Consider the following 15595-nt stretch of genomic DNA (forward strand, 5'->3'; position numbering starts at 1 on the left):
TCACCATGGCGTCTTAGGGATATCGAACATCCCGATAGACTTTGTTTTCGTTTCCGCTTTTGCATTTCGGATCCGTTATCGAGTCAACTTTCAGGTCACATTGACTATCCGGGGTTGTGAAAATTCGGAACGTCACGGGTGTATTCAAATATTCGTTTTCTCCTTATGTTAGTTTTATATTTATTATTTATTATTTATTTCTCTTTTTTTTTTTTTTTTTTTTGAAATTGAGAAAAATAAACTTTTTGATAAACCAATTTTTTTATGTCACGAGTCTATGGGCCAAAAAAGTAGAAGATAAAAGAAATTTCATACAAAGTTATTTGTTTAAATTTTTATATTGCTTTTACTTCTAAAAATACTTCATCAATATAAAAACTAACACATATTACTTCATTGGCTTGTACCAAAAAAAAAAAAAAAAAGAAGAAGAAGAAGAAGTGAGCTTTGGAGTGTTGGAACCGGGGGCATTAAAAACATAAACTTTGGATGAGATTTGAAATAGATTCCGTTAATAATTTTTTACGAATCTCTAGACAAGCGCGTTTCTCTCCGTAAGGAGATGAATGTGGTATATTTACTTTCTGAAATCCGTTTCCGGATGAATGAGAAATTAGCTCCAAAGTGTGGTGTTTTGATAAGCCTAAATGGGTATGCAAAATGTGGGAAGTGTTTGTCCCACATGGAAAAAATGTTGAAACAAATTGAAATTTAAATAAGCTGAGTTTAGGATTTGGGCTTGGGTTTGGGTCTAATTGTAAAGTCCAGATTATTCTTTTTTGTAATTTTGGATTGGGCCTAATTTTGGGTTGGGCTTATTTAAATGGGTTTCACAAATGAGTGGGGTTTTTGGGTGGTTGGTTTTTTGAATTAAAAAAACTACTTTTTAGTTTTTCTAAAAGGTTACACCTTTTAAATTAAAAAACCATATTTTAGTTTTTTCTAAAGGGTTACACCTTTTAAATTAAAAAAACCACTTTTAGTTTTCTCCAAAGGGTTACACCTTTTTCCGAACCATCATAACCCATAGTTGCACCCACTCGAAAAGGCACATTGCAACCTATTGGAATGGATGTGTCTATTGGTGAACAGACACCATGTGAACCATTGCAACCTATTGGAATGGATGTGTCTATTGGTGAATAGACACCATGTGAACCATTGCAACCTATTAGAATAGATGTGTCTAGTGGTGAACAGACACCATGTGAACCATTGCAACCTATTGCAATGGTTGTGTCCAATAATGAAGAGATTCACCCAATCCGAAAAGGTATATCTCTTTCTATAAATACCCCCCTTTGGATCATTTGCAATTCATTCATTTTTTCATTTTCTTCTATCTCCCTCTCTAGACTAGAACCCAACCCAAGTGGGTTCAAACCATAGGTTAAGTGGTTCGAGCCACTTCGAACCTAATCCAATTTTATCGAGCCATATTAAGATTGGTCCGAACCATTTGGTTCGGATTACACCCAATTCAGCATTTATATAGTATATAGATGCATTTTTGAGTCAGAGAGAGTATTACACAGAGAAGGTTCGTCGTATCCACGAGTTTGTAGTGCTGCTACTGGTGGATGTAGACCGTTGTATCCTGGGAGATAGACGCCACTGAGTCCGTTAGCACCATAGCGGGTGAATCTGTCTTAAGGACATAGTATCCAATACTAGCCTCGGTTCAGGTTCATTCATTGCATATTATTATTATTTTATTGCTTTATTTTGCATATTTAATTAAATATAGAGTTGCATATTTAATTAATGATTTATTAGCATATTGTTAATTATCTCATGACATATTAGTATAAGGGTTGTTATATCTTAAAAGTCACATTAAGCATATATTTTTCCAACAATCTTAAGACAGATTCCTTCCTTGCGTAGATTTTATTATATGTTTCTATTTAAGATATAATCAAGTAGATATTATACTAATAGTTGAGATATGATAAAATAATGTTATATACATTATTATATGATAATATGTTAAATATTAATGCATTCAATATTATGTGAAATTGAAGCATGTTATATAAGTGGATTATTGAATTATTCAATTTTGATTGAATTATTTACTTTTGTAATATGATATTATGAAGTATATGACATTATCTTAAACATGTATCAACTAGAGGTGAAAAAAGATACTTCGTTACTTTTATCATTGGTTGCACAAGATACCGTTATGTGTATTTGCCACGAAGCAAAGATGAAACCTTAGAAATGTGACACCATATGAATTATAAAAAATTCGAAAACCTTCTTATAAATTCTTAAAAATGTGGGGGTGTCTAACTAAGGTTGTACTTTCTCCTAAGAAAGTTAAAGTGAGACCTATAATGTGGCAACCTTGTGGGTGGGTGTGCCGTGGGCGGGTGCAAGAGGCACTGACATGTTATCACATTGAGCAAGTTACAGGTGCACAGTCCCCACCACCTACGTAAGGGAAAGGTAAAGTGATTTTATGTAGTGGTGTTATCTCTAATTGGTACGAGGCCTTTTGAGATAAAATCTAATAATAAAATCGTGCGGGCTTGATCCCAAAGTGGACAATATCATACTATGTGATGGAGTGGATCGTTACATAAAACCTTTGATAGGTTATAACATCAGTGCATATCATTTTCTTGTAGGCTAGAACGTCTACATCTTTTGGTCCTAATTTTCTAGTATGTTTATTGGAGAATGAGCCACAAATTTTTTTTTCTTAAATTAATTATGTGATATAATTAATCATGTGATATAATATGAAACTATATTGTTATGCAAATTCAATATTATTTTTACAAAAGTTTATTATTTGAAATTATAATATTGAGATATGTGGTTGAATTACTTAGTGTACGTAGTAATTTAATTTTACAATATAGCTTATTTAATGTGTGATATTATTAATTTTATATGAGTTCATGACTGGTTTGTGTATTTAATACAACAGACAAAAATTGATTAGTCTAAGTATGTCAATTCTTCCAATAGTCAAGGGAGAAAGATCTATACTAGTGTCTAAGACACGTATAGCTGTGAATGGGCTAAATAAGAAAAGATTTTTCGATAACTCTAAAGAGTTTAATGTTATGGATACACTAAGCTAGTACACTGAGACAAGCTAAATCAAACTAGTTAACTCTAATGTACAATTTAGCTAAAAGCTAAAATGTTACTGAGTTGCAAACAAGGTAGCTTAGCTATAAGCTAAAATGATTAATGAGGTGCACAGAACCTAAGAGGAAGATGGAAAATCTGTTAGTTGGTTCTAGCTCTCAACTTGATAGTAAAAAACACGAGGGTGATGATTAGCTTTTTTGCCATAAGCTATTTGAGCTATTCATCATATCTGCTCATGTAGGAGGGAATAATACTACTTATAAAGTAGTGGTTTTTTAAGAATATTCTTTAAAACAAATTACTCTACTACCAAGGTAGACTACTTAGATAAGTGTGTACTAAAACTATGAACTACTAGAATTGATAGCTAAACAAACTTAACTTCAAGCTAGCGATAATAGCTAAAAAGTGGGTGTTCATCATAACCTAGTAGTGAAATATGAGAAGAGTGTACTTAATCTAAGCTAGTAATGATAGTTAAGAACTCACTTTTGACTAGTAATGATAGCTAAGAAGTGAGTGCTCACTCTGTGGTGATTGTATCCAAAGCTTAAATAATAAGATAATTATTTGCTTAAATGATTGAGTTATGTGATGTGTGACACATGAAAGGTTATAACATGTTAATATGACTGACTTAACATAAACCTAAACATGAATAACTCAATTTACAAATATAAAAGAAGTAAAAGCAAATATTAATTAGAACCCATTGTAATTAATATCTTTAGCATTAATTCACGGTCATGTCGATGAATTATTATAAGAATATGCTAAAGATAAAGTGAGTACATATGCACTAGAGACTATTATATATGCTTGTTGAGAAGCGAATATGGAACCTTGAAAAGGTAGATGAGGTGAAGTATTTAATATATGGTACTTTCATAGTTGAAAAATCATAATAAATACATTAGAGATAAAACTTCAGGATTATCTCAAAGTTGTGGGGGGATATTGTCCATAGATAAAATTTGCTATGAGTTACCTCACCAAATAAGAAATACTTATAAATGTAGGGTTCTTAATCCTAAGAAATTTTGGATAGAACCAAAAATCATTTATAGTATTATAACAATAGTGCATGTTGTTTCCTATGAGGAAAATATTACGGAACAACTAGAAAAGTTCTTTTTCCAGCGGAAGAGCCAAGTTATATGTTCTAGTTGAAGAATAAAGTGTGCAAGCTTATAAGTCATTGAGTGGATTAAAGCTAGTACCAAGACAATGACATAAATGTGATGTATAAGTCATTGTATGCCTTAAAAAAAAAAAAATTTAATGATATACTAATTAGTATATTTGATATGAAAGATTTAACATCTAATAACATAGTATATTCTCAATAGAGTGAGATTGAGATAATACTAGTTATGATAACAAAAGCCTAGCTAACTTTTGTAGATGTAAATCTCAAATATAAATATTAGCTGAAGTATATCATTGGTTGAGATTGCAAGGCATCTTAATAACTGTGTTTAATTGCACATTTTCAATCCAGGATCGGATCACTAAAAAACAATAAATTGGGTAGTTGAGATACACCATAAATCCAATATTGCATAGATCGAGGTATCTAACTAAATTGGAGGTGTAACAGTGATGCAATCTGGATATGGGATATTAAAGACTTCAAATCCAATAGTGGATATGTCTTTTATATTAAAGGTGTAGTTCTATGTTCTTAATATAACTCAAAGTTAGAAACTTTGAATAAATTAAATAGGGAAGTCAATAGATTTCACCTAGAGGACAATTCAAAGTAAGTCTACACCTGTGCCACTAAAGAAAATGATATTGCTAACAATAAGCAATTTTAGGGCACAAAGTATACAGTTGCTCTCACCTGGAGAAATCTCTGCAGAGTGTAATATTTCTAAACGCAACCTTGTGGCCACATATAAAATTGAAGGTTGTACTAGAGAGAAATTGTACAGTTCATCGAGGGGAATGGGGTTTAAAGCCGAAAGCTAACGAGTCACCTTAATGGAAACCCAACCTAATTGACTGGAGATCCCAAGATCTAGGTTCAAAGGGACAACAGAAATTCTGAATGACTCACCAGAAGCACTAGGAAGATATATATTTTCTACCCATTTCTATGATGAGACAGTGCTACCTACAGCGATGATCAGGATAAGCTACGCTTTTAATGACTCTTATACCTTGAAAATTCAAGTGGGGTTTGGTAGGATACTCTTAATAAGAAGTCACCTATATGAGTGTGAAGTGGGGCCGCTTCTATGAGAACTATAAAGGCTAAGTTTTCTAGAGCACTCATTGAATACCAGGACTTGTTCAGGGCCAAAATGAACACAATAATGAGAACCAACTTTGTGAGGAAAGCTACTGTGTGTTTGTTATTATCTTGGTTTACACAAACGGCTGAACAGTTCAAGACATCGCGTTCACTGGTTAGCCAGTAAATCCGATAGCAATACACTAGGGAAGGTTCAAAGCCAAAAGCCACCTATCCTGATACAGTAACTTTTCGATTATACTCTCTCTAGTGTCTGCATGATCATCTTTTGCATTTTACGCAAATTTCCATTCATGTGGGGGATTGTTGGAACCGGGGGCATTAAAAACATAAACTTTGGATGAGATTTGAAATAGATTCCGTTAATAATTTTTTACGAATCTCTAGACAAGCGCGTTTCTCTCCGTAAGGAGATGAATGTGGTATATTTACTTTCTGAAATCCATTTCCGGATGAATGAGAAATTAGCTCCAAAGTGTGGTGTTTTGATAAGCCTAAATGGGTATGCAAAATGTGGGAAGTGTTTGTCCCACATGGAAAAAATGTTGAAACAAATTGAAATTTAAATAAGCTGAGTTTAGGATTTGGGCTTGGGTTTGGGCCTAATTGTAAAGTCCAGATTATTCTTTTTTGTAATTTTGGATTGGGCCTAATTTTGGGTTGGGCTTATTTAAATGGGTTTCACAAATGAGTGGGGTTTTTGGGTGGTTGGTTTTTTGAATTAAAAAAACTACTTTTTAGTTTTTCTAAAAGGTTACACCTTTTAAATTAAAAAACCATATTTTAGTTTTTTCTAAAGGGTTACACCTTTTAAATTAAAAAACCACTTTTAGTTTTCTCCAAAGGGTTACACCTTTTTCCGAACCATCATAACCCATAGTTGCACCTACTCGAAAAGGCACATTGCAACCTATTGGAATGGATGTGTCTATTGGTGAACAGACACCATGTGAACCATTGCAACCTATTGGAATGGATGTGTCTATTGGTGAATAGACACCATGTGAACCATTGCAACCTATTAGAATAGATGTGTCTAGTGGTGAACAGACACCATGTGAACCATTGCAACCTATTGCAATGGTTGTGTCTAATAATGAAGAGATACACCCAATCCGAAAAGGTATATCTCTTTCTATAAATACCCCCCTTTGGATCATTTGCAATTCATTCATTTTTTCATTTTCTTCTATCTCCCTCTCTAGACTAGAACCCAACCCAAGTGGGTTCAAACCATAGGTTAAGTGGTTCGAGCCACTTCGAACCTAATCCAATTTCATCGAGCCATATTAAGATTGGTCCGAACCATTTGGTTCGGATTACACCCAATTCAGCATTTATATAGTATATAGATGCATTTTTGAGTCAGAGAGAGTATTACACAGAAAAGGTTCGTCGTATCCACGAGTTTGTAGTGCTGCTATTGGTAAATGTAGACCGTTGTATCCTGGGAGATAGACGCCACTGAGTCCGTTAGCACCATAGCGGGGCGAATCTGTCTTAAGAACATAGTATCCAATACTAGCCTCGGTTCAGGTTCATTCATTGCATATTATTATTATTTTATTGCTTTATTTTGCATATTTAATTAAATATAGAGTTGCATATTTAATTAATGATTTATTAGCATATTGTTAATTATCTCATGACATATTAGTATAAGGGTTGTTATATCTTAAAAGTCACATTAAGCATATATTTTTCCAACATGGAGTATTTATAAAGTTAAGAGTATTGGTCTAGGTTGAAAACACACAAAGGACTATGATATCACGTACATGAATAGACGTCAAGTTATAAAACAAATTGAATGAGAGATTGACGATAAGTTAGTTTTAAATCGTTGACCAAGAATTCCAACACCACCCCACACTCTTATCAACAAATAGTTATATATATATATATCACGTACATGAATAGACTTCAAGTTATAAAACAAATTGAATGAGAGATTGATGATAAGTGAGTTTTAAATCGTTAACTAAGAATTCCAATACCACCCCACACTCTTATCAACAAATAGTTATATATATATATATATATGACAAATCTTAATCATTATCAATTATAATAAAAAAATATTTTACTAATTCAGACCTTTCGAAAAAGAAAAAAAAAAAAAAAAAAAGAAAGTGAAAAAATAAATTTAATAATGAAAGAAAAAAATAAATTAAATTTGGATGGACACAAAAATACAAATAATTAAATTAAATAATTAAATTAGTAATACATGATTGTATAAACAAACAATTTATGTAATAATAAAACTCATATTTTCAATGATGTTAAGAGACAACTGACATGGGTATAATAGGAAAATAATATATAAAGTGCACAACTTTTGCGAGAAAGTTAATTTTCGTGTAAAAATTTTCATATGCAAGAATCTTATTTTCCCCAAAACTTTCACTTTCCCTCTAACCAAATTTCCTAAAAATTAAAATCTTTTCCTTTTCTTTTTTCCTTTTTGGTTACGTGACGTTAATCAAACAAACCCTTTTATAACTTTAATGCAAAAAAGTTGAATTGGTAAATATTATAAAAAAATATTATTTTGATTTTTTAAAATAAGAATTTATTTTGTCACAATCAAAAATAAAAAGACATTTATTTTGGACAAAGAAAGGAAATGAAATACTAGCATTTTAATAAAACTTTATTGAAAACAAATTTAGACAAAATCTATGAAATATGCGCCGTGTAAATGTACAGTGGATAGATGACATATGGGGTGTGTGGACTACGAACGTTTTAGACTTCTCTGTATCGGTGGACCCCCTTCCCAAATTCGCCAAGTTGTCCAAAAATTGTCTAGAGTTGCAGGGAGTGACTAAAATTCTCTAGACTTGGTCTTGTACAATATATAACACGTTATAGAGATCATTTTTGGGAGATTCTAGAACATAATTCTAAAACTCTTCAAACCATTCGATTGTAGACAAGTGGATAGATCTGAGTTATTCATCGTAAAACTATTAGCCTATATGAAGAGGTGGAAGTTCATTTGCTAATCACCAAATTATTAAGCAATTAGTTTTGTTAATACCTTGAGTTGAATTTGCGAATTGGGATGTGCCTTTAGTCTAGTTGTTGTTATAATAATGGTAGGTTGGAAACGTAAAAAATGATTAGTTGGCTAGCTGAGGGAAAGGAAGGTTTTACCTAGCGGAGGGAAAGGAAAGTTTTACCTTACAGCCAACAGAAGAGAAACCTAAAGAAATTGGCTGTGATTTATCGAGAATAATATTGTAACTTAAAATTTGTATAATTTAAAATATTATTATAATGTAGTATTATTTTTCTCTCTAATCTCATCTCATTATTTGGTCTTTCCTATCTTCTTTCCGCACCTCTTCTTTCTTGTTTTACATTAAAAATTAAAAAAAAATTAACAGATTGGAAAGACAAAGAATGACCCAAACAAAAAAAATAAAAGAATTGAGACAGGCCCAAAACAACACTATGTTTTTTTTGTTAAAAGAAAACAACACTATGTTGGTAAACATAGACACCTACGTTAGTACGTACATAGACTACAATTCTATAACTGATCGCTAATGGCATTTGGACCCATAGAAGATAAGAGGGACATGCAACATGGTGGGGTTTGCTTTTCAAGGTGTCCTTCTCTTTGTCTTTTCTTTTTGAAGCCCAAGCCCAAACTTTTGGACCTCTTGATAATATTTTGTTGCCTTAGTCCGGACTCATTCATTAACCATAATTTAAGTATATCATTCTAAGCTACATAATTCTTCTTAGAAGATGTCACTCTCACGCTATGTGCACAAATTAACGTTATGAGATCAAATTCTTCCTCAATTGGCAAATTCAGATTTGTCAATCTTAGAATTCAATTTGTGAAATTCTCAAATTCACATTAATTTCTCATTAATTGAATTATGAACAACTACAAATTACATTTATTATGGACAACAATTACTAAACTGTACTACTTAATATTGAATAAAAAAGGTTATGGTTAGAAATGGGCAGAATTAAAAATAAACCTACAACATTAGAAAATAATAACAAACCCTTGATGTTGGCTTTATATTAACCACTTTTGTTTCGTATTTACTTAATAAATGTACAAATATAAGAGATGTTAAAATTAGTTCTTAAACTAATATATGGTCTAAAAACATTGTATGTGTATGTGTACAATGCATACACACACATATATATTTACTTTTTAGTTTATATTATTTAGTTAAGAAACTTATTATTTTAGAATACCTTAAAATAATCCTTTCATGTACAAAATTTAAGCAATATCTCTTTATGAATCTAGAATAAATATATAATAAACTCGTGTCACATTTCTTTAAAAATAAAATTACACTACAATTTTTGTATTTTAATTATTTCTAATACAATTTATCTTTTAATATAGAAGAAATAAGATTATTTATACCTCAAATACATTTCCGCATTCTTATGAAATTATATTATTATTGTTATTATTATTATTCCACAAGGTATAATCGCTTTTAACATATAATAAATATTGAAAGTATTTTATACATGCAAACATATATAATACAAGCACTTCAGAAATGTTCAGTTATTTTAGAAACATAGATAGATAGACTGACTCACGCATTAGTGTGGACTTCTCTTTCATAAGAAAATAACTCACAGATAAGTCCTTTCAATGTTCTTTGAGTGCCTCATAAAGTACAAAATCAGCCCTGTCATTTAGACAAAGTGGGGATTATTTTTTGTTATTGCATCTTTTGATTTGAATTTTAGGGCCCACCTTGGATGTACTTTTGTATTAATGTCCACTTATTTTATTTTCTTTTAAGTGATTATAATTAATGAAGCTCTATTGTTTCACTGCACTCCATTTGGATCGTCACATAGTGAATGTGACCTAAAAAACTGTAGCCTGACATATAATTAATTATTTTGAATGCAGTGAAGAGAACATAAAAATTAATTCACATCAATTGTGATTAAATTTCTCAGGTGCTGTTTGGCGAAATTGGCGTTTTGAATTTAAAATTAATAAAAATTTAATATGTCTTTTAATTTTAAATTTAAAATATCGATTCGATATTCCCAAATATAAAAAGAGAATTTTTTTTAATGAAAGCCATCAATTTGTTTCATAATTAAATTTTGTTACTCGACTAAAAAAATAAAATAAAATAAAATAAAAAACCAAGTATTGACTTTTTATATTATGAATTTATGAGTCAGTAAGTTCTAAGATTTATAAAATTTTGAGAGGTTTTAAACAAACTTTCAAGTAGAATACCCTTCATACATTTTTTTTTTTTCTCTTTTTGCCTATGTCCTAAATTTGAGTCTCTTCCAAATTGAGAAGTCCTAAATGACTGCCTAGGCCGCCTAAACTCTGGGTGTATGATATGCCCTCCAAAAGTGAAGTGTTAATTCTCATTCAACTGATAAATGTTTTCGAATTGGATATGTGTGAATCTCAATTGAATGCATCTAGCGGTGGGGTTGGTGCATTTGGATTCATGTTGGACGCTTTGGAGTATACATGTCATAACAAGTTTCAAAGCAATAACTTCTAACCTATCTAGCTCAATTATTGAATGACAATCACTTTAATTTCTATAATCAATATTCGAAGTGACATAACATAAATATGATAAATGACTGATGACATGTTTGTAACTAATTCAGTCTATAGAAATTAGAAAGCAACATCCATTAAATTATTTTTATAGATTTCAAATTTGTCGGTGCTTCTTATTATAATAAGCAATATTTGTTTCTGTGCAATATATTTTCCGGAATTGACAATGTGCCTAAATTAAGGAAACTGCAAACAGAATATATATATATATATATATATATATATATATATATGCTCTAAAGTTGAAAATATCATAATTGTCCATAAAAACTGCCAATGATAAGCTAATTAATTCTCTTTTTATGTTGGAAAATAATAGAATTTTTAACCTTTTATTTATTTTTTAGTTTTTTCAGATTAAACAAATATCCACATCTATACACACCCTTTAGGGGACTTGACCTCTAAACTTCCCCTCTAGAAAGAGGAGAGAACATACTATGCGTAAGTAGACATATAAACGGATTAGATTTGAACTGGTTTAGGACTAATCTAATCCGAATTCAATAGGATTATTTATTGACAACCTGACAGATATTTAAAAATAAAAAATAAAAAAATACATATATCCGTTTGTTTCGGCGTAAAATATTCTTTTTGAAAAATACTTTTATTTTTCAGTTAAAATATTCTTTTATTTTTACTTTGTCGGTGTTTGGTAAAGGTTTACGTCGAGATTGAGGTCAAGTCCATCGGGCGGGACATGTAAAATAACTTGTCAAAAATTAATGGATAAATTATTTTTGTTAAATTTTAATATTTTTTTTCTTAATAAATATTTTACAACAATCAAACACTAAAAAATAAAAATATATTACAGCCAAACAAACAGAGTCATAGTTTCAAATTTTTTTTTTTTTTTTTTGTTATTTTGAATAGAATTTTTTTTTTAGGGGTATCTTTGAACACTAAATGCATTCCAGCCCTAGAGCCCCTTGTTGCTATCAAATTTCTTTATGTTGTTTTCTCAAAGCCTATTCACAGTACATTCTCTCTCCTCTCACACACACACACACACACACACACACACACACAGACAAACACACACTTACACACGAGAAATACATGTAGGGTCATATAACTAAAGGGATTCATAGTTTTGCATATATAGATAGATTAGGAATCTAGCTGGTCCCCACGGTGAATGTTACAAACTTGGGGAGTTGAAATTGGAAAGGTGAGTGCTTCTGTCTATTTTATTTTCTGTTTTTGAGTTTTCAACTCATTATGACTTAATGATTCACAAAAATGAAATGATCCAAATATGAGTAGTACAATAATGGTCCGATACCATTATTGGGAAAAGAAAAAAAAAAACCATTATATGGAGTATTTAAACTTGTTGGGGCTTCATATTTGATGGCATTTCCAAATCTGCTTACTTAGGCTAGTTATGATCACTTTCTTTGTTTAAGCTCTTGCAAACTTTTCTTTCATCATAAAGATTAAGGATGGCAAATTCCTCATTCCAGTAGAGGCCCCGCCCCGCCCCCTTTATAACGGAGATGGGGATCATTTTAGCTAAACAGGAATGAGAATGGGCGCAAATTATGAATCTCCGCCGGGGCCGGAGCCGAGAGTGCGGATAGAGTAACTCCGCCTCACCCCGCCCCGATTAAGTATGAAGTTACTAATATACCCTTACATATAATAATTTATTACTGAATTAGATTTAGTATACATATATATATGAAAATAAGAAAAAATGTGTTTTTTTTAATAAAAAAAAAAATTATGAGGCCGGGGGCAGGGGCAGGACGAGAATAAGGAGTCAGGGGCGGGGGCGGGTATGGAGATGGTGGCAAAATTTTAAGCGGGAATGGGAGCGGGGATGGGATTGAAAAATTCATCGAAGATGGGGATGGGGAATGGAAACCCCGCCCTGTTGACATCCCTAATAAAGATGAGATGATCATACCTGCCAATTCTATTTTTCTGTAAATGACCATTTTAATCTATTTTAAATGATAACATCTAACTATAACATAGTGGACAGTTACACAAGTGATTACGTGACATATTTATAGCCATTAAATGATAGTTTGGAGATACTTGGAAAGAAAAACTAATGGAAATAATTTTTTTCTAGAGATTAGCTGGCTTGTTATTTCTATAATTAAAGCAAAAAAAAATTAAGAGTAAGAAGAAAAATGAACTTTAATAACCACAAATTACAATTACTTAAAAGTGTATTTCTTAGTTCAAAATTTGTAATATAATATAATGAAAATTCTTATAGGCTTAGATTATACAGGTATGTATTCAATGGGATAAAAAGTTAATTCTCTAATTCCAGAGACAAGTAAGAGTCAAGATTAAAACACATGTAAGAAGAAGAAAGAAAGGAAATACAAGAGAGAGAGTTTGGAAAAGGAAAGAGAAGACAAACTCAGAAAATTTTGTGAAGAGGGGCGGAATTTTAATTTGTGGAGGTAAATTTATATAGTGTGTCTATTTTTGTAATTTCAATAGGGATATCTTCATAAATTCTCAAACAATTGAAGTATAAAATGGAAAAAATAAAAATAAAAAGAATTCCAATGGGGTGAATTGTAATTTTTGTGGAGGCATCTTCATAAATTTTCAAAAAATTGAAGTATAAAATGCAAAAAAAGAATTCCAGTGGGGGCGAATTGTAAATCTAGTGGGGGCATATTCATAAATTCCAAAAAAATTGAAATATAAGATGCAAAAATAAAAAATCCAATGGGGCCATCCACCCCACTGGTCCTATTGTGAGTCTGTGCCTGAAGATAAAGAAAAAATTTTAAAACAAAATAACTTAATATTGTGGTTTGGGCTTATTTAGAAGAGAAAAAGTCTAGAAATATTAGAATAACAGAAAAAGAAGATGGTGAAAATAAAATTAGAGAAAAATAAGAAAGAATAGGAAGAGGAGTGGGGAGGGATTTTAGACTTTCCCCTCTTGTTTGGTAGAAGAAAAACAAAAGAGAAAAAAATGGGAGAAAAAACTTATGTATTATTGAGAAGAGAAAACACAACAATAAATCCCCTGTAACATTCTTGTTGACTGATGTTATACTTAATATTTACTTAAAATTTTAGAATATTTTTAGATTTTTTTTTTAAAAAAAATTTACTATTTTGTCTATAAAGAAACATATATTTTACATTAAAAAAAAAAATACAATAAATATAATTGTCATTTAATATTTTTAGGTCAAAGTCAACACTGACACGGGGACGATTTTGGGCGAGTGTACCCTCCCCCGCCCCCGTAACTGTTTAGAAACACCTACCCCGTCTCCTCCCAAAACCGCCTAAACAGGGGGCTTTCCACTCCATCCGCGCCCCCGTTAAACTTTTCACCCCGCGGGCACCCGCCCCGTTTAGTTCCAGAGTTTCTCCTCTTTTTTTAATTTTTTCCTTAAATACAATTATATAACTATTGAAAAAATTCATAAAAAATGAACAATCAATAATATAATATAAAATTAAAAGGTATGAGCGTTCTTAGTTCGTATGATTCTGCCGCTTTCTAGAACAACAAAGAAAGTGAGTAAATGTGACCTAAAATTTTTAGAATTAACTATATATACTAATAAAATAAAGATAATTTAATAAATTATCTACCTAAACGGGATGGTTTTACCCTGCCCCGAATCTGCGTGTGTTTTCATTAATAAAAACTATCACTGTCCAAATAAATCAAATTGTCTCCTAAAATCGATATAAATAGGGTAAGATGGGACGGATATCCGTCCCCACGAGACAAATTGTTACCCCCGCTGACATGAGAGATCAGTGTTATATTTAAAACCAAGTCCTATGATTTAGAAAGTCTATAGGAAAAGTAAGTGTAATTATTCTTATAGATAAATATATATGTATAATTCTTTTCCATTACGGAGTATATTCTTCCCCTTGTACCAAACATCATGAATATTTTGAAAAGGTGAATATCCTTTTTTTTTTTTTTTTTTTTTTTTGTTCAAGCTAAAAAAAAGACAGACCAGAAACTAAAGATCAACCTTCATAGCTTGGATCGACTCAAGAGGTCAAACATTTCACTTAAGATCGCTATACTTAGACCTGAGAGCCCATTTGTCAAGTAAGTGAACAACTATATTGTAAATTTTAGGAGTTCAAAGAAACTTCCAAGAGAAATATACAGTAAAAAAAGGTGTACGAATATAACCATTACTAATGGTTAACCCCTCTGTAACATCATTGCTAGTAATAGGAATATACAGTAAAAAAGAAATGAAAACATAGTAAAAGCTTTTTTTACTTTAGTAATGAAAAATTTACATGGACCAAAGTCAACATTTAAAAGTAAATTTAACATAATTTCAGGCACATTTGTTGAAAATTGTTACCGCGCACCAAAAGCATAGAAAGTCATATATATATATATATATTTATTTATTTTAAACAAACATTTACTAAAGTGAAAGGTGATCAGGAAAGAGTAATTATGTTGACACCGCTCATCATGTTCCCCAACTCAATTCAACAAAGTTTTTCCGAATTACCTTTAAAAAAAAGTTTTTCCTAATTACTTGAAATTAGTTATATAAATTTTATTTTTCTAAAATTATGAAATCAGTCAAACTACATATTTCTTTACTTACATACACGTCAAAAAAAAT

Source organism: Cornus florida, unplaced genomic scaffold (genome assembly GCF_030987335.1).
Source record: "Cornus florida cultivar Cherokee Brave unplaced genomic scaffold, ASM3098733v1 CherokeeBrave_3.0.0_Hap2_Chr01, whole genome shotgun sequence".
NCBI lineage: Eukaryota > Viridiplantae > Streptophyta > Magnoliopsida > Cornales > Cornaceae > Cornus > Cornus florida.